This window comes from Aquila chrysaetos, chromosome 14 (assembly GCF_900496995.4).
Source record: "Aquila chrysaetos chrysaetos chromosome 14, bAquChr1.4, whole genome shotgun sequence".
Classification (NCBI taxonomy): Eukaryota; Metazoa; Chordata; class Aves; order Accipitriformes; family Accipitridae; genus Aquila; species Aquila chrysaetos.
In genome coordinates, this window is record NC_044017.1 from 3,254,753 (window position 1) to 3,282,087 (window position 27,335).

A 27,335-nucleotide genomic window follows, 5' to 3' on the forward strand; every position below is an offset into this window, starting at 1 on the left:
CGCACTCTTGTCAACAGGTTGAGGCAACCTGGTAGTGAGCGCATGGCTAAGGCGGGTGGGACGTGGGACAGCAGCTCCTCTTGCACCAGAGCCTCGGTGTGTAGGACCCACGCAGGAAGAGCTTCTGCCCAAAATGCACCTAAGGCTTTCTCTTGAAAGGAAGGGGAGACAAGAGCCGGACTGAGCTCTGTCAACTGCGTAACAGAGTTTAAACCATTTTAATTCACCTGGGCAGACCTGAGTCCCAAATCTACTGGGGGTGATTCTGAGGCATCGTACTTGCTGTAGTGTAGGGTTGTGGGACTCCAAAGGTGAATTACCTCTGACAGTGAAAACGGGGTAGTCTAGAATAGTTAAATAAAAAAGGACCGTCATCTTTCTCAAAGATGTGCAAGCTGTCTGCTTTTAGGAGAGAAGAGTAGGCTTGGGACATTCGAGGAGATTTTTGGTAATCATCAGATTCCCTGAAGAGAAGTGTTGTCTTGCAGTGTTCTGGGGGTAGGCAACTCCATCATCATCATCATGCTCCTGGTTCCTCACCCTCACCATGTGTTTTACAGACAACCGTGCTCCCTGTCTTGGCATCCTGGAGCCCATCCTGGGGTTAGACAGGTCTCCCAGTGTTGCTGTGAATAAAAAAGGCTTTGAGCAAAACACTTAGGCACCCAGTGTATTGTTTTGGCCCTACTAATAGATGACTTTGACCTACTAGATTTTGAGTTTACTAGCCTTTGTGTTTAGGCTGCGTAAAGATCTATGGGAAAATCAGCCCGATATCCCAGGTTTCAGAAGTGAGTCCCACTGTGGATCCCTCTGTTTGCCAAGCTGACTTTGTTCACGTTTGTATCCGATGGGTTTAAGTGTCAGGCAAGATCCAAACCTTTAGGCATTTTATAGCCCAGTGTCACAGAGCCTGCAGACATTGGATGAGTTGAAAATTTTAATAGCTTAGGTTTTGGACCTAATGTCTAGTGCTTCAGTAAGGATGACAGACTTCTGGTAACTGAGTCAAGTATTTCCATTTGTCTTCTCTGCATGAAGTTCTTCAGTACAGCAGTTTTCCACTTACACAGTTTTGTTAAAGTCAATGTAGTAGCTTGGTGTAATGCATTAATAGCTCAAGGTTGCGAACTGTTGGAAGTCTCATGAGTTTTAAAATCCCGGAGTCTGGGGGTTTTTTTTCTTTTTCTTTCCTTCATATTCTTGGAAGGGTTTTTTCTTTGTTTCTTTTTAAGAATTTTACTCAGAGGAAGCCAAATATAAGATTGCACTCTTGTGCATGCACCATGCCATCCTCTTCAGTTGTCTCATACCAGTTTTCAGACAATACAGTCCGCATTTTTTTCCTACCAGTCATTCCAGAAAAAATGCATTAGATTTCAGTTACTCCATATCTTAGACTGTAAAAAAATTATTATGAAGTAAGGCTCCAAACTCTGTTGAAAACTTGTAAATGAAAGCCTTATTCATTTCTTGCTGGAATTTTGGATTATGTGCTGAGGCAACTAAATAGAAAAACTCAGTTTGGTGCTGAGTGTTCTTTAAAATCATGTCATTTACATCAGTGACTAAAAAATGGCCTTTTTTCCTGCTCAATTCAATTAAGTATTTTGAGCTGAAATGATATATCTTATGGAAAAATCAAGGTAGCTGTCTTTTGAAATACCTTTCAAATTAGTAAAAGAAAAGTAAGAAAAAAATACTAATTTCTAATTTTTAAGCAACATTTCACAATTTAGAAAAGAAAAAACTACAATTTCAACTTCAAATAATTGTGTGTAATGTACTTTACTGTATCGGAAACATATATGAAAACAAGTACAGAAATGTTCTGCAGTTGCATTTACTTCGAAAAAATGGAGCTACCTTAGAATATCAGGTCTCCTGCAGTGTTATCAAGTGAGATTTGATAAACATAGAGGAAAAATTCTAAGCTCATATTTTCATTCCTCTTCCTGTACAGTTATTTCTCAGACTGTTCCCTGATTCAAGTGCACTGGGCAGCAGATTTAACTTTTCATATGTAATCCTATTTGATTATATGATTTTTTTTTATACTTAGGCAATTTTCTTCAAATGTCTATATGCATGGGTATATAATATACATTTTCTAGGGAAAAGTTTCAATTAGTCTCTAAATAATAGTATTTATATACTAAATGTAAAACGCTTTTCAGCTTGGGAGTTACTGTTCCATGATTTGAAATGTCAGTGAGCACGTTTTTGTTGTGCCTTTTAAAGATATTTCACTTTAAATATATCTGCATTTAGCCTGTCCTAAGGTTTTATTTTTGCTTAGAGTGCCCTCACCTGTAACTTAGGGCCAATTGCAGAACTTTAGCAGTAAAAATGGTAATTTTGTCTTTGATTCTTAGCCGGAGAAATACCTCTCTAAATGTCTTGTTTTGACAGCCAGAAACAGCTAACGTGTTCCAGCTGACTTGTATTAGTTTGCAAGATTATACTTGAAACATTACTGTGGTTTTTAGTGTACCCTAAACACGGTTTACTTTTATGTCAAACCTCAGTTGTGTACTTTTCCTCTATAATGGAGCCTGCAAATGCTAATGAAGCAATTCATTCACACTTCAATTTCAAGTACCGTCTTTAATTTAACCATTTATCAAGTTGTGGGACACAACGGATCAAAATAGAGAGCAACTGGGGTGGGACAAACAAAAATCAGTGCAGCTGCTTGTTTGGTGTTTCTATATTTCTCCTTTCCTCCCTTTTGTCATCTGCCGGGGTAAAATCTCTCTCCGAAGTTCACAAGGATGATAAACACACCTTTCAGTAACAGACTTCATTTAGCAAACTTTTCAGAACCGAAGAAGAAAACTGGGAAGGATTATTTTTTAAGATCACTCAGAAAAATTCTCCAAATCGTCATCATTTATATCTGAACACAAAACTAAGCGGATAGGCCTGTAGGATGTAAAACGGCAACGGTTTTCTCATTCTCAGGTCCTCCTGATTGGGTATGCAGACAAATACAGTATGGGCTACTTAGTTTACACTGTGACTCCCAGTTTAGTACAGAGATGCAAGGTGACAGCCGGTAGAGTACAGATATTTTTCTAATGCTGGAGCAGGCGAACGGAGTGCAATAGCTTCTCTTTGACAGGGGAATTTGAATCTGGCAGCATCTTGCAGTACTGGGTTTCTGGGATTCCCTTTCTTTGGGAACTCTTCTCTCTACAGTGGTTTTCCAGGCTATGGATCTTCGGCGCCCATGTTGCCAATCACGCTACAGAAGCAACTGGGGACACAGTTGTAGAATGTCAGATGAAAATAGAAAAAGCTTGCTTTATTCTTTTTAAGTGTAAAGTTCATCACATAAAAATTCCAGATTTTGGTCCAATGAGAAATGGTGCAAGGTGGGAAGAGGTGTAATGAGGACAGTGCCTGCAATCAATCATTGGGACTCAAAAAGTTCAGATTTCTGCACAATTTGCAGGCAGCTTTCCTTGGGTATGTTTTCCTGCCAGGAGCTGACTGTAATTTAGGAATGCTCTTGACTATCTCTTCCTATGAAGCTGACTCCTATATCCTGTAAATCAAAGCTTGCTCCCTTGAACACCTGTGCGTTCTCTTTCCCTCCCCCCCTTCACTACAAACACACGCTTCCATTCATTTCATTCATACTAACCATAATATTTCTCTTAAAAAATCTCTGCCCTGTTAACAGTGGGTATTATAAGCTTCGCTTGTGCCTGTGGGGTTAGACACTAGCAGGTTGTGTTTAAGGACAAGTATCTGATCTTCATGCAGATACATTTCAGGGAGGTAAATGAGGGATAGGGGAGAATGGATATGTGGAATTTTGTATGAAATATTGCATTGCTTCCTGTTTGCTTTATATATATGTGTGAATATTTACACATGGTTACTCTTCTCCTCTAATACCTCAGTGTCTTGGGCCAGGACCCCACTGTGCTGAGGCTGTTCCAAACAGCCTTTCTGGGTTTGAAAGCCAAAATTAATGGGATGTATGGGATCACAGCCAATCTAAATTTAGTTTTCACCATATGTATTCCACTGTCAGAAAAATAATCTAATTTTTTGTCTTTTTTTTTTTTTTTGGCTTCTGTTTTTAGTTTTGTTCACTTCCCAGTTCCCAAGAATTAGCATTATGGTATGATAGCTGGACAATGAAGAGTGAGGAGATATTTCTTTAAAGACAGCTGTTTTCAATAAACAGTTATTTCATGACATTTTAACTGAGATTAGTTTTTTCAAAAGATATCTTTCCATCTTCTTTTTGAGCCAATTTACACAGGCAAGTGTTCCTTTCAATATCACATATTATGGCTATCTTCCTCAAAACTTGTTCCAATATACATGTTTTACCATTCTTTTTTTTCTTTTCAAAACATGAGGTTATTTTAGAAATTATGTATAAGCTGCTGACTACTAATATATGTCCGTTTTATTGTAACAAGCACTGGTATAACAGATGGAAAAGGGCTCAGTGATTTTTGCTGTCTTGTAACGTGCCTGACATTATAACCTTGGGCAAGGATTTGGGTTTGGCCTTGCAAAAATGAAGATCACCAGCCTTTGCAAGTGTTTGAGGTGCGTAGGTTGTAATCCCAAAAGAATTGCCCCCGGAGTTAAGAGCCTGCCTTTGAGAGCCTTGGCCTAGGTTGAGAGACTGAAAGTTGGGGTGATAAATACATGAGCATTTGCTAGCAAAGTGAGCTTCTAGTTGATGTGATTGAGGAGTGGAAGGGTTTCTTTGGAAATTTCCTTTAGAAACTATTGACCAGAGCAAGCTGCATATGATTTCTGTCCAACAGACTGTTTTTAAAAGGAAATTGAATGGCAAGCATCCAGTTTAAGAACAAGACGTTCTTATAGCTGAACAGGAAAAAAAAAATCCTATTCCTTTGGACTTAAATGTAAAATAACAGTGCTTTTTGTGTGCTCGTGTGTGTTTGCCATTGTAGCTACAGCTTCTATGATACGCCAGCAACGGGAGCTGCCGGTTCTGATGGTATTTGAGCTGCAGCAGCATTTTGTTTCTTCTGTTAATGAGCATTGTTACAATTAGCCTAATGATAACTTCCTGTAGAATATTCCTTCAAGGGCATGACTCCTCCTGTGATAGGTGTCCCGATCCAATGTCGGGGAAGGTTTCGATATGATCCCAAGAGTGAGATTAAGACACAAACGAGGTCAAATGCCATATACCCAAAAGAGTTTTTATTATCAAAAGTATCAAAAGTGGAAAATGGTAGCGATAGGATAGAATGGAAGAAAAGGTAGAAATCAAGCAAGCAGTCGGGATAGAGTTGCAAGGATAGTCACCACCATGGATCCAGCGGCGTCCTGTTGGTCCTCAGGCAAGCAGTCGGTGGTGGGAGTTGCAAGGATGGTCACCACCACGGATCCAGCGGCGTCCCGTCGGTCCTTAATCTTCGATTCTTTGGTGAGGAAGAAAAGGCCCCTCACAGCTTGTCTCTAGGGGTTTTTATAGGGCATATTTCGATGATGTCATGTGCTGCAGGTTTCATTTATCACACGACCTTCGCGTGATCGATACCAGAAACCAGTATCTTATCAGCTCCAGCCCAGTTTCTTCCCCTGGATGCCTCAATGGCCTGGTAATCGTCCTTATGGACAGAGGAGTGTCCCGCTTAAACCGGCCATCTTGGAGACAAAGGGCTCAAGATGAGCAGTTCACAGTTCCTTGATGACAGCCCAGTCCCTCATACCTAACAATCTTTGAGGCAAATGGTTCGAGATAACAATTCAGTCTCTTACAATAGGTCTCAAACAATAATAACTTTATTTTAAAAATGTCCAAAAAAGTGTAAAATTCGGATCCTGGAAACATGATAGAAACTTCTATTTTTTTCTTTTTTTTGGACACTTCTCCCTCCACTGCCCCAACAGACATAAACATTTTTAAATCCATTCGAAATAAATTCGGAGTACTGTAATTGGCAGCTATTTGGGGTCTGATCTATCAAAATCATTGACATTTTGCCATTGATTTCCATGAGAAGTCACTTCATCAGTGCCATCACTGTAATAAAAATAAGTACTTGTTATGAAGTGGGCTGGCGTGAAAGAAGTTTTCAACATCATAACGAATATAAATATGCAGTTTCTATGTTGCCTCACACAACGTAATCATTGAATCTATATGCTTGACATAACGGGGAAAACAGGTCAGTGAACAACTCAAGACGATGTTCATGTGCAAGCATTCCTTCTAGCTTATAACCAAGGTTTTCTTCCATAGGTTGCTTAGATGGATTCACTGAATCTATCATTCATACTTATTTGTCCAATAACATCTTCTTTGAAGACAGAGTGGAAGGATAATTTGATCTGATTATTGCTTCTGTTTCCAAGATTAATTAGCTCTCAAGTACATCGTGGCTTCTTCTACATATTGCTTTTATTTGATGATGGGAGAGGACTTAAATGCTAATCAGAACTAGAGGTCACTGGCCCCTGTAGTTCTTCGTGGCTTTAATTCACTGCTCATAGTCTTTTTCCCTTTCCGGGAGTGGGATAGGTCTTCACAGGTGCTTGCTGCTAGGTGGCATAAAATAAGTGGAAAAGAAGCATTATAGAGGAAACTACAAACGGTCTGAATGCATTACTAGCTTACTAAAGTCAGTCAGCTGCTACACAGGAGTGCCAAGATAGGACCACAGCACCACGGATCTTCACAGGGCTTATCCCATGGAATGATGATAGTTCTTGTGCCAAGTATCAATGAACTCCAGAGCAGACGTCATACCATTACAAGCCTTGTACTTCAGAAGTCGTAACTGAGACTTGAGTCAGGTTAGTCTATATCTTCTCAGAAAGGTAAGAGCACATACTAGGCGAATCAAGATCATTTGCTTTAATTTTTATTTCTCAGCTTTGCTTTCTGAAGGGAACATAGTAGCTGATCTAGAAATGCACACAATGTTGAACAACAGAAGAATATTTGTGAACATATTACAATAGTCTGAAAATTCCTTGAGTCCATAGCATCTTTTTTCTCTCAATACAAAAATCTTTAAATTATCCTAGGTCCATGGCATTGCCTTTGAAATAGCATCATTATTTGCATGTGATACTATCTCTTTACAAAGAGTCTCTGGAACATTCATTAAAGTGGGTTTCCACTGATTTAAAAAATGTACTTAATTCTTTAAAATATTTATGAAGTCCTTGTGATAGAATATTACAGTCACAGACCTCCAGTAGCAAGAACACCTTCTGTGCTAACAGTTCCCAGACTAACAGGCAAACTTCAGTTCAAGTATGTAAGGCAACCATCTCTTACAGAGCACTAGATATTTTAATAAAATATATTGAGCTTTTATAAAGCCATTCATCTGGGAAGGCTTGTGTTCTTTGTGGCCTCACATTCCTCTTCTCTGCCTTCCATCACTGTGGCTACAGGGCAAGCAGGATCAGCACGATGATCCAGCAGATTAATCTGCTAAAACCAACGTGATTTTGTCTATCAGATCAGTGAGTTGATCTGACTCCCCCTGTAGCTGCTGGTCATTGGAAGACCAGTGCTCAACTGAGGGAGCTGGACACTAGTGGTTAGATCAGCGTAAAATGAAACTGCTTCTTGGTCAGGCCCTGAATATCTGTCTAAACAGACACAGAGCAAATAAAAATAGAAATGCGCTCTTGGCTAAGACCTTTCATCTCTGCAGAAAGTGGAGATGTCTTCTGTGACCAGCAAATTGCATTGCTATACCTCTAATGACTTTCAGAACGAGAGATGAATTCCTATTCCTGGCTCTTCATTACTGGGCCACACTTACTTGCCCCTTCCAGGCTGTCAAAGTTGAGGAAAAGGTGCGCAAAAGCGGAGAAGCTGTCTGCACATATTGAATGTCTTGGTGGGAGCATTCATTGACTAATCATTGACATTTCTTTTGTGCATCGTACTGACATCGACATGGCAATTCATTTTGCTTCTACCGCACCATTATATATAAGAAGTAGGGAATGGCTAGACGTTCCCAAATTGCTTGTCAACCTTTTAATTTGTAGCTGTTGGGTTTGTTAATGGCTAAGCGACCTGCTGTGAACTGTTCTCATTAAAATGGCTTGTAACACAGGCAGCTGACAGTATTACTTGAATTTACACCTTTCATTTCAAGGCTATGTCAGAAAAAAAAAATTGCTCATTTTCTGCTAAATAGAATACTAGCCTTTTGTATGCTAACGTATTAAACTGCATTCAGATAAAATTTTATTTGAACCTAAGAAACACCATCTTTCAGCAACAACAGGAGAATAATGCTGAAAGTCAGTTTCTTCTCTGGCCCAAAATCTTGTTGATAGCTAATTTATGATATGCAGAATAATGGCTGGTATTGCTAACTTTTTACAGGCAACATGAAGAGTTGAGCTTTTCAGAAATGACCGGAAAATGTGATGCCTTGATTTTTGTATTACTTTAAAATGAGTTTTAAAGCCGTGTTGACTCCACCTCGAATGTTCCAATGTTACCAGCTGTGAACATTAGTTCAAGTATTTTTTCTCTTAACACTTGTTTGTTTGTTCACTAGAACGAAAATACTCATGTTTTTTACGTGTGACTTCTAAACGTGAAGATTTACTGTTATTAGACTGCAAAGGCGGTTTCCTTGTCAAGCGCAATCATTCATTTTGTGAATAAAAATTGTTTCATCTGTAGTTCCTTGTCCTTACTAACAAAAAGGAATTTTAGTTCTTTTCTGCAGTTGTGCTATAAGCTACTCTGGAATTGTGTGTATTTGTCCACCTGGTATTTACAGCCAAAGCCCTCTGCTGAGGTTGGACCCAGAAACCTCTTCGTTACTTTAAATATTAGAGCTCAGTTAATTTCTCCTGCCATAATGCACAGCCGGCACAGAATAAAATGATGCTCATTTTTTAATACAGCCTCTGCAGTTATGCACTTACTTGCTTGGGACTGTAGATATAACGAGAGCTCTTAGCTACACATCCTTTGCAGACAGGAGGGGTTTGGGAATCGCAGTTTACAGCCCAGGCAATGAGAAGGGACGCTCTGTTCCTTCTGTTCCCACTGCAGGCCTGTGCAAAACACTGAGAGGGGAGTAGCGGGCATGTTGGTAGCCTTGTAACAAAAATTTCCCTATGAAAGAGAGGTTTCCTAGCTTTCAGTTCCTATCACTAAGGCAGTTCTTTATCCAGTCAGTGACTGTTTAGCATAAAATCTCTTAGAGGATGGGTGAATAATTTACAGGATTTAGAACGTTGAAGGGAAAGGCAAGGATTGTGGGTAGAGGGGAGGTAAGAGAGAGCAAAAAGTTGGAGGCAGAAGGTAGTGAGACAGAAAGTGTATTAGATAATTTCTGCCACCATTAAGTACAGGAAGCGTGTTTGATAGCATGTGATTCACAAAGATTAATAACTCAGGAGATTAATAAAGTATTACCTAATCAAACAAGTGCATAATAATCCTCAAAGGTTGTGTATCATTCTTACTGCTCAGGATAGCAAAAAAAACCAAACCCAACATTGGTATTGTCCCTTAATCCCCAAGATCTTCTTATAATGAATCTAGCATCTCTAGATGTTCTACTGAAAGTGACTCTTGCAAGATTTGAATGTATTTGTTTCCACAAGGAATTATTGAGCTAAAATAGATGTTGGTAATGAATTTTAATTGTTCTCTTCACTTTTCATTTGAATAACTTTCTAACGTATCTATGGAAAGTTATGACATTTATGACCATTTAAACATAAAGACAAGTTGACTGTGTTAAACAAATCGATGTTCCCTCTCCTGTTCCATCCCAACACAAAAACGGCACCGTGCCCACTGCAGTTTGGCACGTGGTGGGTGCTCGGGGGCAAAGTGGCTTCACCCTGCCTTGTGACTTCTCTGATTCTGGGCTGAACTTGCCCTTCAGCAGAGCAAGAAAAGCTTCTGCGGTAGCTCGCTCGCAGCCGGAGGGAGAGAGACAGAGATCCAGAAAAGAAGAGAAGGAATAGTTAGCAAAGCATGGGATAGAAAGAAGGAAGGTGACCTATCTGCGGGTTGTACAAAATGAGCTTGTAAAATCTTGACCTGGATTATGAAGAAGACACAGCTATTGAACCTGAACTGGACAGGTAGAGGAGAACTCCACATATGTAACTGGCTGTATTGGTTTTGTGTGGCAAGGTTTTGGTAGCGGGGGGGTGGAGGTTACAGGGTTGGCTTCTGTAAGAAGTTGCTGGAAGCTTCCCCTGTGTTCGAGAGAGAGCCAATACCAGCTGGCTCTAAGACGGACCTGCCGCCGGCCAAGGCCGAGCCAATCAGTGATAGTGGTAACGCCTCTGGGATAACATTTTTAAGAAGGAAAAAAAAGTTGGGACAGGCAGTTACGGCAGCCGGAGAGAGGAGTGAGAACACGTAAGAGAAACAACCCTGCGGACACCAAGGTCAGTGCAGAAGGAGGGGAGGAGATGCTCCAGGCACCGGAGCGGAGATTCCCCCACAGCCCGTGGGGAAGACCACGGTGAGGCAGGCTGTGCCCCTGCAGCCCAGGGAGGTCCACGGTGGAGCAGATCTCCACCTGTAGCCCGTGGAGGACCCCACGCCGGAGCAGGTGGGTTCCCGAAGGAGGCTGTGACCCCGTGGGAACCCCGTGCTGGAGCAGGCTCCGGGCAGGACCTGTGGCCCCGTGGAGAGAGGAGCCCACGCTGGAGCAGGTTTTCTGGCAGGACTTGTGACCCCGTGGGGGACCCACGCTGGAGCAGTGTGCTCCTGAAGGACTGCAACCCGTGGAAGGGACCCACGCTGGAGCAGTTTGTGAAGAACTGCAGCCCGTGGGAAGGGCCCACGTTGGAGAATTTCGTGGAGGACTGTCTCCTGTGGGTGGGACCCCACGCTGGAGCAGGGGAAGAGTGTGATGAGTCCTCCCCCTGAGGAGGATGAAGCGGCAGAGATAACGTGTGATGAACTGACCGTAAACCCCATTCCCCGTCCCCCTGTGCCGCTGGGGGGGGGTGGTAGAGAATCCAGGAGTAAAGTTGTGCCCGGGAAGAAGGGAGGGGTGGAGGGAAGGTGTTCTGAGATTTGGTTTTATTTCTCATTACCCTACTCTGGTTGATTGGTAATAAATTGAGTTAATTTTCCCCAAGCTGAGTCTGTTTTGCCCGTGACGGTAAGTGGTGAGTGATCTCTCTCCTGTCCTTATCTCAACCCACAAGCTCTTTGTTATATTTTCTCTCCCCTGTCCAGCTGAGGTGGGGAGGAGTAATAGAACAGCTTTGGTGGGCACCTGGCAACCAGCCAGGGTCAACCCATCACACTGGGTGCAAAAAAGTTTCTGTTGTACCAGAGCTATTGAATGCTTTCCTCGTGTCTCACTTAATTCTTAGGAGCATGGATTTCTTTATGATCAGTAGAGGCTGGTGAGCATTTTCTAAAGGCTGGGTGGGTGTTTGTCTTCTTCGGACAGGTTGGTCCACAATACAGGGAGCCAAAATTCCAAACTCCTAGAGACGAAATTTAGGTGAGCTTAATCTAGTTCTTTGCATCTTTTGTCTTTATAAATCCTTATCAAGAGCGAATCTGAGTCTTTAAAGAGCTCTTATTGCTTGTGTATATTATATATACATTCCTGCACAATCTCCCACTCCATATTCACACAGTGTTTTGATAGTAATGTTTCCTTGATTACCTGAAGATTTCTTAAGGGGCTATAATAAACATTGGGCTTTTTTCCAAAATTTGAGTAATATTAACATGGTTTAGACCTTGAGTTGAAACGGTGGTACACAGAGCATAAAGGAATTACCTTTGATCCTGTTGTGAGGAAGCTGTAGTACATAATAATAGGTTTTGGGTGAGTTTAAGCATTGTGGTTGCTCTTTGTGCCACCGGATGATTAGCGGGTATGGAGGGGCGAATAAGGTAACATTTCACACACCCTAATGTTCCACTTCTGAGTGAGATTGTATTACCTCAGCTTTTGTTTTTAATGTTTGTCATAAAATAGCAACTAGTTTTGATTGGAAAGTAATCAGTTAAGGCAGCATTACAAGTGAATTAGGCTGTTCTGAGTCTCTGTGATCTTGGCTTTTAAAGAATACATCCTGATTTCTTTTTTATACTCAAAAATTTTAATTTTTTTAACGTCAGTTTTAGGGTTTTTGTTCTTTTATTTGGCATACAGTGAGGGGAGAGGGTAAGCAAGGAAATTACCTATAATTGACAATAATAAGGAGTGTGTCAGAGAGAAAACTGTACTTTGTCTCTTAAAATCGACCTACTGTTCTTCAGATGTCTCTTCCTTTCCTATATCAGCATTCGTAATTACCAATATACTAAAAGAGCACATAGACACCAGGGAGAATATGGCCCTTCTTATACTAAAGTTAGCTAGTCTATACAGTCTAATTTATATTAAAGGAAGCATAGCTTTGTGCTATACATCAGAACTTTCCAAATGCTCTGATGCTGACAACAGCATCAATTTTCTCCTGCTGTTTTGTATTATGGGAAGAAGCCATTACTGGGATGGATAGGTGACAAAGTCAGAAATGTTTAACATGTGGGGATCACCAGAGGGCTGGAGACTTTGTCTTGGCGTAGCTGTCACAGAGGTTCAGTCCTTGCCCTAGATACCAGACGTACGGAGAAGTGCGAGACCCTCCTCCAAAGAGCTCAGTTGATTGATAGCCATCAGATTATAACACTGGGGTGGGACTTCAGTGGTATATAAAGGAAAGCCCCACCACAAAACAGAACATAGGATTTGATTATAATGGATCCAAACCAAATTAATTAATAAGTAAAAAATAACGCAGACTAGATCTTGATGATGTGCAAGAATTGGTTTTTTGGTAGCAAAAGTTAATGAAGACAAAGGGATGGAGCACAGTAACAGGGGGATTAATGGTGCTGTCCACCAAATAGAGGAAAGAGACACAGAAAATATGTTTTAGGAAAAAGCCAGTTTGTTGTCATTAATATCCATTTGAAAGCTGAGTATCCACAAGGAGATCTTGGAAGAATAGAAGGGATTTTTTGCTTGCACTCCTGTGTTCATCTGGAGCAGCGCAACCCAGAGCAGGGCAGTAGCCTTAGCTTGCCTTTAAATACAAATGAGATTGAAATTCAGTTTCCCAAGGAAATATCAAAATGTGCTGATGGTTAGAAGGAATGAACTTGTGTCTTCTGTCTCAACAAAACAAGGTATAATGTTTAATTTTACAACAGAACTGCATCAAGTAGGTCTTTTTGATTAATAGTTGACTTAGTTCAATGAACAAAATTAGCATTAAGCATATTTAAAAATAAGTATTTTATTGCAAATATTTACCTCAACTAGGAAATAGGTTTAAAAATGGAAATATTCTTTTAGATTCAGACTATGTGAAGGGGACTGATGTTTTTCTTCCTTCTCAGAAAATGTCTTGCAATCTAGGAGTGCTTTACAACAAAAAGCACCTTAGATTTTCATCTAATGCTCTCACTCCCCTTCTCCTCTCCCAGTCAAAACCCCGTCCCATTAACACAATATCTTGCCACTTAACTGCAGAGAAATAGTGGAAGAGATAGCCGGCTCTTAACATAAAGAGAATAGATGCCAACACTACTATTAATTTCTGTTAGCTAGATAATAAAACTCTTATTTTTTCATTTCAAGGATGAGGCCACAATGGGAGCCTTTGTATGTAACACAGTACATGCAGAGGAGTTTTTGGTAATATGTCAGAATATTGATTAAGTCTAGTGAGACCAAAGAGGAAATCTGTCCTGAGATGTGTTCAGGCATAACTGAATAACCTGGAAAAATTATCAGAGCTACAATACAAAATTATTAAAGTTTCAGCAGATATAACTGAATGTGTAAAAGGAAGTAATCCTTGATAACTTATGTTTCAATGCCTCACACTAAAACTCTTTTTGCATAATCTTTTAATTAGCACCCTTGTTGGCTTTTGTGAGAAAATTTAAATGACCTAAAGATTTCTGATGAGCGTGAGCATTATAAACATGAAAAAAAGAAAATCCAGGATATTTCAGCTGATGCTGCCATACAGAAAGCCTCGTTTGAACAATGATTTATTAACTACTGAAAATTAATAACTTTTTAAAGTACCTTTGAAAGTTTCCTTTTTAAAAAGCTTATCTCAAACTTTTTTTTGTTGGTATAAAGCCCTATAGGAACTGAAATACTTTAGACTGTTTTAAGCATTAGAGGTGCATTTCAGAAAAGCAGAATTAGGCTTCTGAATCTAAACCTAAATGCGACATTTAGAGTCAGTGGAAGAAAAGCGGGGTCTTGCACGCAGTAACGCAGCATACCTGTTGGCCAAATGCCTCCACATTCAGGGTGTTGAATACCACTGTGAAAGGTCCCTGTTAACTCAAACTCTGTCATAATTCATGTCAACGTGACTTTGTCATGAATGGGATTTGCCCATCAAATCCACTGATCTTTCCTAGTTTTTATTTGAAAACAGAAGGTTCCAGTTTTTGTTTGGAGCAGATCAGAAAGAGGCACAGAGCAAGGCTTCTCCTTGAACAATCTCCATATCTTTCACTAGAAATGATACCATTCCTTCTGTTGTCGTCTTAAAGTTGTTAGTGATAACTGAAATTACAAAAATATTTGCTCTAACTCTGCTATATATGATATGTTATGATATAGATTTCTATTTCAGTGAGATCAGATTTGCTGGCTGGTAGCAGTATGAATCCCTTACCTAGAAAATGTTTTTGCTTCTAAAAATAAAGAAATATGATTTTGCTGGCATTTTCCTCCATATACTTTTATTTCTGTAGACAAAAAAGGCCAGTTTATTTTTCAGTCTGCAAAAGAGATTTGCTCTTCCAGTTCAAAGAGGTTTTTTTTATAGCCTCATCGTTTTCCTGAATATTTGAAGAAAGCAAAGCTCCTTCAGTATTGACTAGATTTGAAATTTGCTTGGATCACTACATTGGTCACTGGTTTCTTTGAAGAATACCATCAGTTATGTTATTGTCCAGTCTCTCTAATGTTTGTGTTTTCAGTTTGAGTATACATATAACATACTTGTAATTTCTTTATCCTTGTAGTAAAAAAATTCTGCAGACTTTTAAAGATACATTTTTATCTTACGCCCATCCATCTTGTAGTTATCTTTTCCTTTCTATCCACTCCTGACAGGCTGTGAAGTTTAGTTTTCTAGAGTCCAGTTTTGCATTTCATTTTTAGCAGTGGAAAAATTGTATGTAGCTATGTGTTGCGTGTATAAATCTATGCATTTTAAAAGCATAATTATTAAAGAAATCTTTTTAAGTAAAAGTGTAAGAAATTATGTCCCATGATAATCTTTGAAGAAGTCGCTTAAGCTTTCTCAGGTAACCACTGATATTCATATTTAAACCTACGTAGACCATCGATAGATTCATTTCATATAGAGTAAAAGTTTGAATTTTGTGTTTCATAAATCAAGGCCGTCAGAAAATCATTTTTTGAAAGTCTACTGGAGGTTGTAAAGATTGTCTGTGCTTCAGAAAATCCCACTTCATGTGAAGCATACAAGGGACAATCAAGATTTAAACTGCCAACAGCTCCACATGTTTAAATGTGCTGTCATCTAATCATAAATAATTTCAGAAATAAATCGTGCTCTGAGAGCTTATAAAATAAAATATTTTTAATCCTTTTTGCAAACATTTTCAATTAAAAGATCCTGTTGTAAAATAGAAGTGTTCTTCTGTCTTGGGAAACAAAAATGTCAGATTTAGAAATATCTGTATGTTGTTCAGATCCAGGTCTGCATGCACAGATTTTTGATTTACAAAATCTTTTCCAAAGGGACTTCCAGAGGTCCCTTTCAACCTAAACTATTCTACAGTAACAAAGGCCAGGTTTCACTAAGTTTATTGGTCATTTACGTGCTTTTAATTAAGAAAATTCGTATTTTTAATAAATAGAAGTTTCATCACTTGACACTTCTAAGCTTATATTTTTAATATGTTTGCAAAAGCATGCATAAAACTGTAAAGTCATTTGCAGATGATGCTAACAGATAATGGATATCACAAAACATCATTATTTCAGATCTTTGTGCTCTTTGTATTCCTTGAGCCTTCAGCAATGTTAAGCAGGCAAATTTCTCTAGGTATGAGCCAAATCTTGAAATAATGAGGAAGCTGGTCTGCAAGGTGCTGATATTTTTCAAAGGAAATGATATGCAAGATTGATCATACTTGCATAACATACTGAGGGACAGCTGTTCGCTTGGGTGGTTGGTTTTTAAATTGGGAGATTTAAAATAATAAAAATTGATTTCTGTGGGAAGTTGACCTACCTGTATCCAAGGTTTTAGCAGTCAATTTAAAAAATGTGAGTGGCATCAAAGCTTTATTATTTTGTATAACACAATTGTAAAGAAAATCATGAAAAACTTATTTATATGAGTGATACTTACAGCATGGTATAGTACCCTATTCCACATGTGTAAAACTGCAATGGTAAGCAAATGTTGTTGTGTTTGGGGTTTTTTTCCCTCAATAAATGATGATGTGTATAGATTGTTTATATTTGAGTCTTTAAGGCCCAGAAAGGTTTGATTTGTCTCTGGAGAGAGAATATAAGTCAAGGAGCTATGGTTCACAGCAATTTGGCTGCCAGTATGTTCCATTTCTAATGACTTCTGTTCTTCCTTATCAGTCTAGCATAGCCAGAACCGCTCTCTTATTATTTACAGAGCACAGTTTGGATTGCATCAAAGAGAGCTTCCACTCATCAAGCTGTTTCCTGGTATTAATTTAGCTCTTCCTCCCTACATCTGTAGCTGAAGCAAGTTTCCGTAGTGCTTCAAGTAAGGCTGGAAATAAGTCAAAAAGCTTTGAGACTTGGTGAGAAATTTTTGGTTTATTTTTTTAAACACAGGGCTTATCTGAGCGCTGAAGGGCAATACAAGGGATATTTGGAGACTTCTGGTAACAAATGAGTCCCAAAGGCTTAAGTCTGACGAGTGACCTTGTACACCAGTAGCAAGTTCAGTTTCAAGGTGGATGGATTGGGCAAAGTGGGCTTTGGGGAGGGACAGTGTTCTGCCTACCCGTGTTCAAGGCTGAGCAGGTTTAAGAGCTGACATGACTGGAGGGCAGTTTCAGCAACCGCTCGGTCCAGTCCAACTGTTCTGGTTGGATTCATGCACTGACTGATGGCTTCTAAGCCACTTTTATCTAGATAATAAGAGGCTGTGAACAAAGAGTCATTGACCCAGTGAATGCTCAGGGTTCTCAAATGTTGAAATACAGCCAGCTAGAAGCTAGACCTCCCACCAACCTTTCTGAACTTCCCAGCTTTCCGGGAGGCAATTTCACGGCAGTCTTAGGCTGATCTGAGGCTATCCCACCACCGATAAAGGCATCCCCCTCTCCGTGCTTCATGTGTAACTTTGCCAGCTCTGCATGGCCAGACTGCATGGTAAGTCATACCAATTTACTCATCGAGGTGAACAGTAAAAAGAAAAAAAAATAGGCTGGATCTGCAACTGACCTTTCATGTGACAAAAAGCATAGTTCTTGTAGACTTTCTGGGTGTCCGGTGTACACGTACTGCTGAAGGACTATTAGGCCCTATTCGTAAATTTTCAACTGCGTTAGCCAGACAATGAGCATTATTTCGTTAAGATACTACCCATTCTTACATGCAAAATGCATTTATATAATAGCGTTAGACTGATGGGAATTTTAGGGGAAGCTTAATGAGACATTTGAATATTGAGATTAGAAGGTGATTGCTGTAACTCTTGTAACTGTGTCTGAGAAGATAATGTTTATTACCTGTGATTAAACCTGTGCATTGCTTTTCTTAAATGCATAGATTTTCTTTCTGTCTCTAAGATGAATGGAAACTGTCTTCCAGCTAGCTAGGCTGATTCCTATCTAATCCTTCTGCAACTCTCCGTGTTGGTCTTATAGCTATCTATTTTTTCTTCTTAGCCAAAAAATCTACACTTTGGCTTAACTTTAAAGTGCCTGTAGAGGTATCAGTGGGTAAAACATGTCCTTTGCAGATTTTGAACAGTTATAGTATTCAACAAATGGTACAGGCTACTGAAGTAAATATACTGTTCAGAATTTTTTAGCTTCCTGATTTCCTTACTTGTAACGATTTTATAGAAGCAATGCAAAAGATGTATAGTTTCATTGTCTTAACCGGCATTCTGTGAAAAAGAAGAATGAAGAAATTTTCATTTTTTGTATCAGAACACATTCTGTGACTTGAAATGATTATGATAAAAAAAAAAGCAATCCCATGTGAATAAGTCGGTGTTTATTTTTCTTATAGTTACTTTGAAATAAGAGGTTTTTAAAGAAAGGGACAGTCTATCTGCTATCACACAGATGTGGAAAGATATTCCTACAATACAATTTTTGGTCAGCTTTTGTCCGGTACAAATAACTCCAAGTTCTTACAGCAGTGCAAGTAATAAAAGAAAAATTTACCAGTGTGTGTTGCAAGTTATTCCCCAGTCAATATATCTGTGGATAACTAGAGTAACAGTGTCCACTGCTGGCAAATCAGATAATTGCACTGCGCATTACAGTGATATGCTGTTGAAAGGCTTCGATGAGTTAAATTCTGACTGTGAGATATTTCGTAATTTAGGTTTGTAGGACTGTGTTGTAAAATCAGGTCACTATGTTAGGAGTATTCATGCTATTGCTGCTAATAATAAATGTTGTGGTATTTGAACTAATAGCCAGGAATAATAACAAGGTAATATGAGCAGGTATTGCAGTATTTCTTTTTCAAGACTTAAAAATAATTGTAGTATTGATTATGTTCTAGCTGTCACGTCCTCAGCATAAAGAAAAAGACAGTAAAAGTCTATGAACTTTGTCTTGAAGTTCTAATTTATGTAAGTAACAAGACAGGCAAACAGTTGTTCTTAAATTCCTTTTTTTTAATATAAAAGCACTCATTGCTGCTTTTTCTAGATTTTTTTTTTAAACATATAAATGAAGTATAGAAGAAATTAATGTTTCTGTTTGGGAAGAAGTAAAATGGAAGTGTGTGGCTTGATACAGCAATTACCACTGGTAATGATGAAACTAGAGCTGAAGTAGACTGATTATCAAAGAGAGGAGGAGAAAAGGCAGGTGTCTAAAAAGTTTTTTTAATCAATATTCTCCTGGTGAGTTTTTTTGTAGTTGATAATATTTGTTTGCATCTGTTGCTTAACAATAGTATGATAATGCAAAGAAAATCTTCAGTCAAAATAATACAGAGTGAAAGAAACATTAAGGAGAAAAAAGCAAAAGTCACCTCCTCTGCTAAAAAAAACCTCCATTATCATGCCTGATACTTCTGAATATCTAGGTTAACTAAAATGAAGCTAATGCATACTTGTTTTCAGAGATTTATATCTGTCATTAATTTACTACATTCAATAGAAACAGTAGACAATGCACTGAATTTTCTTTGTTTGGAAAGAGGGAAACACAGCATGTGGCTTTTTTCAGGGAACTTTAGTTGTGTCCGAACCCCAAAGGAAAGGACGTTCCTGTATGAAAAGATCTCAGAGGAGATCAAGGCTTACCCTATGGACGAATGCCGCATTAGCCAGCGTTGTTCTATATCTACTTTTTCTCCCTTCAGAGACTTACCTTATCCTGGTTAGCAGTACCCAGAGAAACACCATATTACCTCCTTTCTAGAACATGAAAAGAACAGGATTTTAGGTTTCAGGGCTTTTTCGTCCTTGCAAATGTCTTCAAAATAGTTTCAAATGGATTGCAAAACAAAAGTTATTTGAAAAGAAATGGCAGAAGAATTGTCAAGAAAGACAGATCAGTATTAAAAAGTTCTTTTGCCAAACTAATTACCCTGCCTATTTTAGGTTAGATAGCAGAAACGAAGACACTTTTTTTCTAAATTATTTGCCAGGGAGTGTTCTTCATGCTTTCTTCCACCACAAAGCGGTACTCTGTGTGTGTGTGTATCCATGCAAGCGCGCAGGCAGCCATGTTCCAGTCTTTCCTGTCACTCCTGAAAATCACTTTCTATACTTACAGGATTATTGGATGTATTTTGAGGGGAATCATCCTTCTGTTTCTCAAGCTAGTAATTTATGTATGTCTCTGCTCATCCTGTCTTTTCTGTTCAGCATTTTATTGTAATGGATATAATGTGCTTTTTCTCCTGGGTCTCTGTGAGATGACCAAAAGCCAACACCTCCCTTGTTCTTAAAGTCCAGAAATATAACACGTTTTTTTCTCACATTGTCATATGTTTTCATATCTGTTCTGAGGAAAGCAAGAAACCCTTATGTAAAGATTTAAAATTAATATTTTGGAGGACTTTAGAAAAACACTGTCAGTAGGCTTGGGCTATAAAGTTTTATTTATATATTTATTGCTTGGATAGCATTTTGGGATTCCTAATAATTTAAGACAGAAGATATAGGTTCTGTTGGTCAGAAGATATAGGTCTAAGTTGGGATTTACATGTCATATCATGTGCAGACAAGTTATTAACTTTTAAATGGTATTGAGACAAAGCATCTGAATCAAAATATCTCCTTACCAATCACCCCAAATTCTCATAAATACAAAAATGCTCTCATGTGGATATGTGTAAACATTTTTTGTAAAATTTTACGTATTCATGCATTTTATGCTTGTATATGTTGTGTGTTTTGTGTGTGCACTGGTATTATCTATTTCATTAACAAAAAGGCTAAAAGAGTTGATTCCTCTATGAAGATATCAGTTGGAAAGTGAACATCTAATGAAGCACTAAATATTGTGATGTAATGTCAAAGTCTATGAAAGGAACAATCCCCTATGAGTAGGCTGGTAAATATTCCCCAAATCACTTGTTATCCACAGAGCTGATTTGGTTTTTTTCCTTACAGTTAGAAATTTTCATATTGATGGCTACTTCTCTACAGGCCATGTTTTTTTCTAGAACTTGTACAGCAAAATCAATGTGTGTTTAGGATAATATTTGTGATGATTCCAGATGCTGCGACTAAGTTCATTGCAATCTCCTTAACTTTTTTTCTGTTCTGGGAGTAGGAAACCCTCACAGGGGAGTATTGTCAGGCAGGTGTAACAGCTTACTGTCATGCTCTGCCAGCTGTACTGACTCCAGAGGAAATTCACTGTAGAGACCAAATTTCTCAGGAATGGTGTTCCTTTTGTTTCTGTAAAACAAAATTAAGCAGACTCATGTTAGAGGGACTTTCAGTTACTTGGGCGAATAATAGCAAAGTCTGTTGCATGTTTCAGAAGTTGGGCAAAACAGGAAAGTCCTGCTGTGGCTAGATAAGCAAATGCAACAGATGTTGTTTTAAGCTGTGCATATGAAAAATTAATGAAGAAGCTCTCCACGCTGTTTTTAGGTCTCTAAACCTTAAACTGCTCTGTGCATCTGTGTGGATTAGAGATGGGGGGGTGGGGTGGGTGGGTTTGTTTTTCTTTAATGAAAGTCATTCTGGCTTGTGCCACCAGAGCCTTGTCTGAAGCACTCTGATGGCAGATCTGCTGTTAGCTGCAGGGGGAGCAAAATAAATGGCAATGTGTTTCTGTTGTTAGTAATAAAGAATCTCTCTTTAAGGGGACTATTTAATTTTTAAAGTTAAAATCATATATATGTCGCTGCAGAAACCACAGTGTGTTTCATTTTTAATTACTTTTATGGATTTGTCCCTGAAAGTGATCTTGATTCTTTCTTTGTCATTGTTAACTGTTGTTTAAAAGAGACTTGTTGGAGTTAAGTTTTGGGCCTGGGTGAGCTATCCCAGAGAGCCTCATACGATCTGTGTGCTGTTCAGATTCTCCTGTCAGTCCAGCTGATTTCTTTTGTTCATGTGGTCTCAAAAGAAGTGGTATCAGAAGTAGAGGACAGACAGAGTGGAAACTAGGAAGAGTCATGAAAGATCTCACAGGAGGCGTGCTAAAAGTTAGGGGCTGTAATCATGCATCTTATTGATTGTTAAAAATAGCATAAGAATCTCCATTCACTTTTCTTTTCCCTGTAGAAGAATGAAGAGTTAGCCAATGGAATAGAAAATGAAACTCTACGTAATTAAAGCAGGTATTTTGCTTGACACAGCACTATTCATGAGACTCATTACTGCAGTATAATCAACGCAATTTAGTATTGGGAAGGGAAGGAAGGAGGAAAGCAAAGTCAAAAAAGCAAAAGCAAACCCAAGCAATTTCAGAAGTACGTAATTTCTAAAGAATAAGCCAATATGTATTCAGTGCTGTCCTATTGGTCATCTACAAGACAATTTTATTCAGTTCCCTAAATGAACTTGAAGCCTTACTAGCGCAGAGGTCCTTTGAGTTGCAGACATATTCCAGGCAATGTGTGAAAGAAACATCACTGTTGATGCAGAACAAATACTGCGCTAGCTAAGCCATTGGCTCTGAGCTGGTATAGGCATGTTATGTATATTAATGGCAACATTTTGATAGTTCTCTGCATAATGTAGGACTTCCTCGCATGGTGGATTAATGTGTTCTTGCATATGCACTAATTATGTTTTAACGGTTCTTCTTATGACTTGGATACATAAACTTGAGTAAGACCAAAGCCTGTGAAGAAGCTGGCTAAAATATGTGCAGTCCTTTAAACAACATACTGAAGGCTTACTTTTGTCTTATTTAAAGGGATTCCCATGACCTATTTAAACAATTGACTACATAGAACCTCCTATGTATTCAGTAAATTTTAATAGGTATGACTTTGGCTCCTTGAGTGCATTGTGAATGTTGAGACTGAAAGCTGAGTGCTTTTGATATAGGCTAGTGTAAAAGCACAGATATCCAAATTCTGTGAAGCGTGTTAGCATGTTTGATAAACTTTGTTCTTAATGCTCTTCAAAGTCTAATCAACCAGCATTGAGTGTTCGCGGTGTTAAGGATTTTAAATTGCAGTGCTTCACAGTACATTGTCTTCTGAGAAGTTGACAATAACTTATAAAGAGAATTATATCCAGATTAACATACAAGAACATGTAAAACTGACCTGTTTAAAAAACTGAGCTGTTTAAAGCTCATTGCACAACCATACTAGTCGTCTTACAAACATGGAATGTACATAAACTATCTTTAAAGGGATTTCTTATCTGTGATTCAATATGTTCATACTGGTATGGTCATGATAAATATAACCTTTTATGTTGACAAATGTTTTTCTAGCTTGTTAATTTTTTAGAAATTAAATGCTTACCAACCTACAGAGTAAGCCATAGATCATATTTCTTTCATCTTGTTTAAGTCATTAAGGTATATCTCTTGCTCTAGCTTTTTTCCCCCAAGAAAATTAAATTGAGCATTGGAAGTTACTATTGCTTAACAATACTTCCCCCCCCCCGCCCCGCCATGTACACACTGTGTGCCTTGGGGAGATATGAGTTTGTAGTTATATGAATAATCCTACTTGTAGAACTGTATCACATTTTCTTATGATATCATTTTGTGGGACTGGAGGGGTCTTAGTACGTAAATTGAATTTAGACACTTGCATTACGGTCCGCCAAAATTACCAGCAACTTTCAGTAAATTTTTGATCAGTACCAACAAATGTTTAGGATCACAACTTTAGCTGGAAACAGCACTCTGGTAACCAGTTTGCTGCCTTATGAAAAGTACCAGAATGTTGATTAAATTTATCCATCAGAATTTAGAAACAATTATTTTTTCACTGCTGGGACGTCTCTTCTTGAAATGATGTTAAATTTTCCCAATGGCCCAGATGTACTCTTATGCATACTTTGCAATTGTTATGCCTAAATTGGGACTTCTACCCCTAGAGTAGCCTTTCCAGTTTGAATGGAAGTTTAAGGAGTAAGGTATTAATCTTGTTTGCTAAACTATAACACACACCATCTTCAAAAAAAAAAAGCCTTTTCAGGGACACAAAATGATCTTCAACTCTTTAGAGTCTGGAAGAACATCTAGATTCACAATACTTTACTAATGATTTCTAGAATTTGAGATAGGTTAACTTTACAGCATCGTATTCTAAACTATTTAGCTGGACAAGCAAGCTGTGTGTGCCTACTGTTGGCAAGCAAGTGCAATAAAAGCTTTACTCGACTTCATGAAACTGAAACGTGTTTAGTAGCAATGTAATAATCTGGCGTTTTACAATTCTAAAAAATATATGCTTTGGACTTTGGGGGTATTTTCTTTAGGGTTTGATTTGGTTTGTTTTGGTTTTGATATGAAGAATGGTTTCAGGATATCTGGGAGGAGAAAATGTGTATGTGGGAACGTACCTGTAGAAAGACATTTTTGTTTATATTGAAATGGTTTATGAAAGGAAGAACTCTAGAGTTTTCATGTCTGCGTTGACCAAAAATTACTCGGTAGCTTCTAACTCTATCCAACCTAATACAAAACACACAAGTGAAAAAAACCCAAAGAACAACAACAACACAAGAACACAGCCCTTAAGCTGTATGGATGACATTTTTGATTCTGTAAATTTTGTAGCCTATGTATCTAGGTTAGGATAAAATATAGAGCATAGAATGTCATTTTTGCTAATGGAAGCCCTTATAAAAGCATTTTAGGTATCACTAGTACATGTATATACACACATATTAATGGTGTATATTTTCAATATTGAACTTTGATGCCTGAAAATAACACATTGTAATTTACATTTTAAATTAGGTGAAATGGAATATGGTTTGTCCCCAGTAATAGAGGAAAAAAAAAATAAATTTAAGGAGTAATAATGTTTCAAACCCTATTATATAAAAAAGGAAGTATTTTATGCACACTTTGTTGAATATTTTCCTCTAAAATTCATTCAAACAAGTAATTTTAAAGATTCTAAAATGTCTTTGTTTTAGGAAACTCCTGAAATCCGTGATAAATTAGCAGTTAGAAATGAACAGATGGGAAAATAGAAAGTATTGAAAATCCCTTCTCCCCCTCTTTTGCTTTTAATCGTTTGTTTTCATAGCCAGAGTTTTGTTAACCAGAAATAAAATCCTAATTTAATGTTGCAAATGTTATAACTACGATATTTCCATTTGTTGTAAATGCATAATCTTATGCAGTTACTAGTCTTTAAGGTAGCCGATATGTTCATACTTCTACAACCCATCTGTTAGCAAAACCTTCACTTTGACTAGGATTGCACACATTTTATCACAGGTTAAGACAGCAGATGGCTCTCTTGAGTTTTCTTTGCGAAACCTCAAGCTGTAAACAACTGCTCTGCATTTCTGAGATGCAAGTAGAAAGCTATTGTTTTTGATCTCTGGAGTAAGAAACACATTTCGTCTGGTCTATAGGCATACTGCCCATTTTCACCTTCATTCTTACCTTTCTTTGCCATCACCCCAAGCATCATATCGTTGAGAAATGTCAGTGTGTTTTGGCAAAGGCCCTGTATTTGAAGGAAACTACGGAAAAGGAACAATAGTAGTAGCTAGTATAGAGCGAATAGCATCATTGGGTAATATGAAAAGGTCCTTCTGGCAAAAGGAAACGTGGAACCTACATCTTTTTGGAGAGAGTTTCTTATGCAAAAGTTTGGGCTGGATGTAAGCCACTCCTAAATTCCTGGGAAAATTCAAGACAGCGGAGGGTTGCCCTTTATTTCACTCTACTCCCTCTCGTTCCCTCCTTTGTCTGGAGCCAGGTCGAGCAGGAGACTTTGGGCTGTGTGCTGTCACCGCCGCTGGCGGGGGATGATGTCCCAGGGGCCGCCGGCCCCCGGGCTCCCCGCGGCTGTCCATGGTGCTGAAGGCAGACACCCACCGGCACCGGGGGCCGGGACCGGGGACCGGGGACCGGGGCGGGCGGCCGGGGCCACTCGGGCAGCGTTTGGAGGAGCGCTTCTGTCTTGAGGAGACTTAAGGAGGGCAACACCGTGTCTTGGCCACTGCTGGGAAGGAAGGAAAAGGGAAGCAGTCTGCAAAACTACTACAGTCAAATTTAAATTTAAAAAAAAAAAAAACCCAAACAAAAAAACCCACACAAACCCCAAACCCTCTCTGTCTAATTGCATTAGTTAAGGTAATTGTAACCGTTGTAAGGAAATTGCTGCTCTGTAAAAATTGCCAGATAGAAAATCCAGTGCGTTTTAGCAGAATCTCTTTAGAGGCACTTTTAAATAGAATTAAAATGTATTATCCAGATCCGATTGTGCGTGTTCTGCTCCTAGTTGGTCTGGTATTAATACAAAATCCCTCTATAAGGGAGTTCCCACCATACGCTTTGGCCCTCTGTGTAAAAATAGCCCTTTGTAGATTAAATTCTTTAGGGAAATAATGGTCAATATCGGAGATGCTGAAGTCTCTGCTGAAACAAGAACCTACTCTTACCTACGAGGTTCTGTATTGCAAAGCAGTGAATTATTCTGGATTGATATTTACACTTCAAAGCCTGTTTTTTTAAAGAACCATCTAATAAGAAATTAGAGCATTCTGAAAACAGTATAGAAATCAGGTATTTATTACATGGTATTTCCCTGAGAGAGAGCATCTGCCCTTCCTTGTAGGATAACTCTGCATTTTTTTCTGTGTTGCTACTGGCTACTGTGTAGCTACTTTCTACTTTCCTCTGGTTAGTTACAACTTCAGGAAGTTTAACCGTTAGGCTGGCAGAAGGTAGATCCAAACAACGTTGAGCCCTTATCTGAAAAGGGAGGAGATCCGACAGGAAAAGGTGAAAGGAATGAAATGAGATGTCGTATTTTACATGGTGTTTATTATCTGCAGTGTATTGTGAACTCCTCGGGGCAGAGACTCTTTAGGCATTCTGTGTTTAGCGAGCTTGGCCGGTGCTTGCTCAAGTGCTCCGAGACACAGACCACAAAAGAAGTTAAGAAATGATTTTACGCGGCGCTGGTGATCAGTAAATCTACCCGCTGCGGCTGTTTGTGGGTGCCCTACGGCATTCCTTCGGTATTTCCGAAACCTCAGCAATCGGCTCGCGTCCCGACTCGGAAGTCCGCTGGCGCCGTACCCTTTCCTCCCAAAGAGCGCCCGTCGCTTTGGGTGGAAGGGTCCCCTCAGCCTCGCCGGTGCGGTTCTTCCTCACGGCTCCAAAACCTTCGCATGCAGCAGAAACCCCTCTCCCGTCGGACTAGACCCCCCACACACACCCCCTCAGCCGCCTCCCTCTGCCCCCACAGCTCTCCCCGGTCCGGGGACCGGGACCGGGACCGGTGTCCCTGCGGCGGGGGGAGCTGCCCTGCCCCGCGAAGCCACCGGGAAGGCTCAAGGCGGGGGGGGGGGGGGCAGAGGCAGCTGGCGGCGGATCCGCCCGGGAACCCGCTGGGTCGTCCGTGCCCCCCCGCACACCTCGCAGAAAACCGCATCAGCAACACCCCTTCCCTCCGCCCCTCGCCCCCTTTGCTTTCTTCTCTCGC

At 39.3% G+C, this 27,335-nt stretch overlaps 1 protein-coding gene across 2 annotated transcripts in view; it reads left to right on the top strand.

The window, feature by feature from the left end:
• Window positions 1-27,335, top strand: part of FGF14 (fibroblast growth factor 14) — a 419,316-nt gene that overhangs the window by 245,448 nt on the left and 146,533 nt on the right. The window lies entirely within an intron of this gene.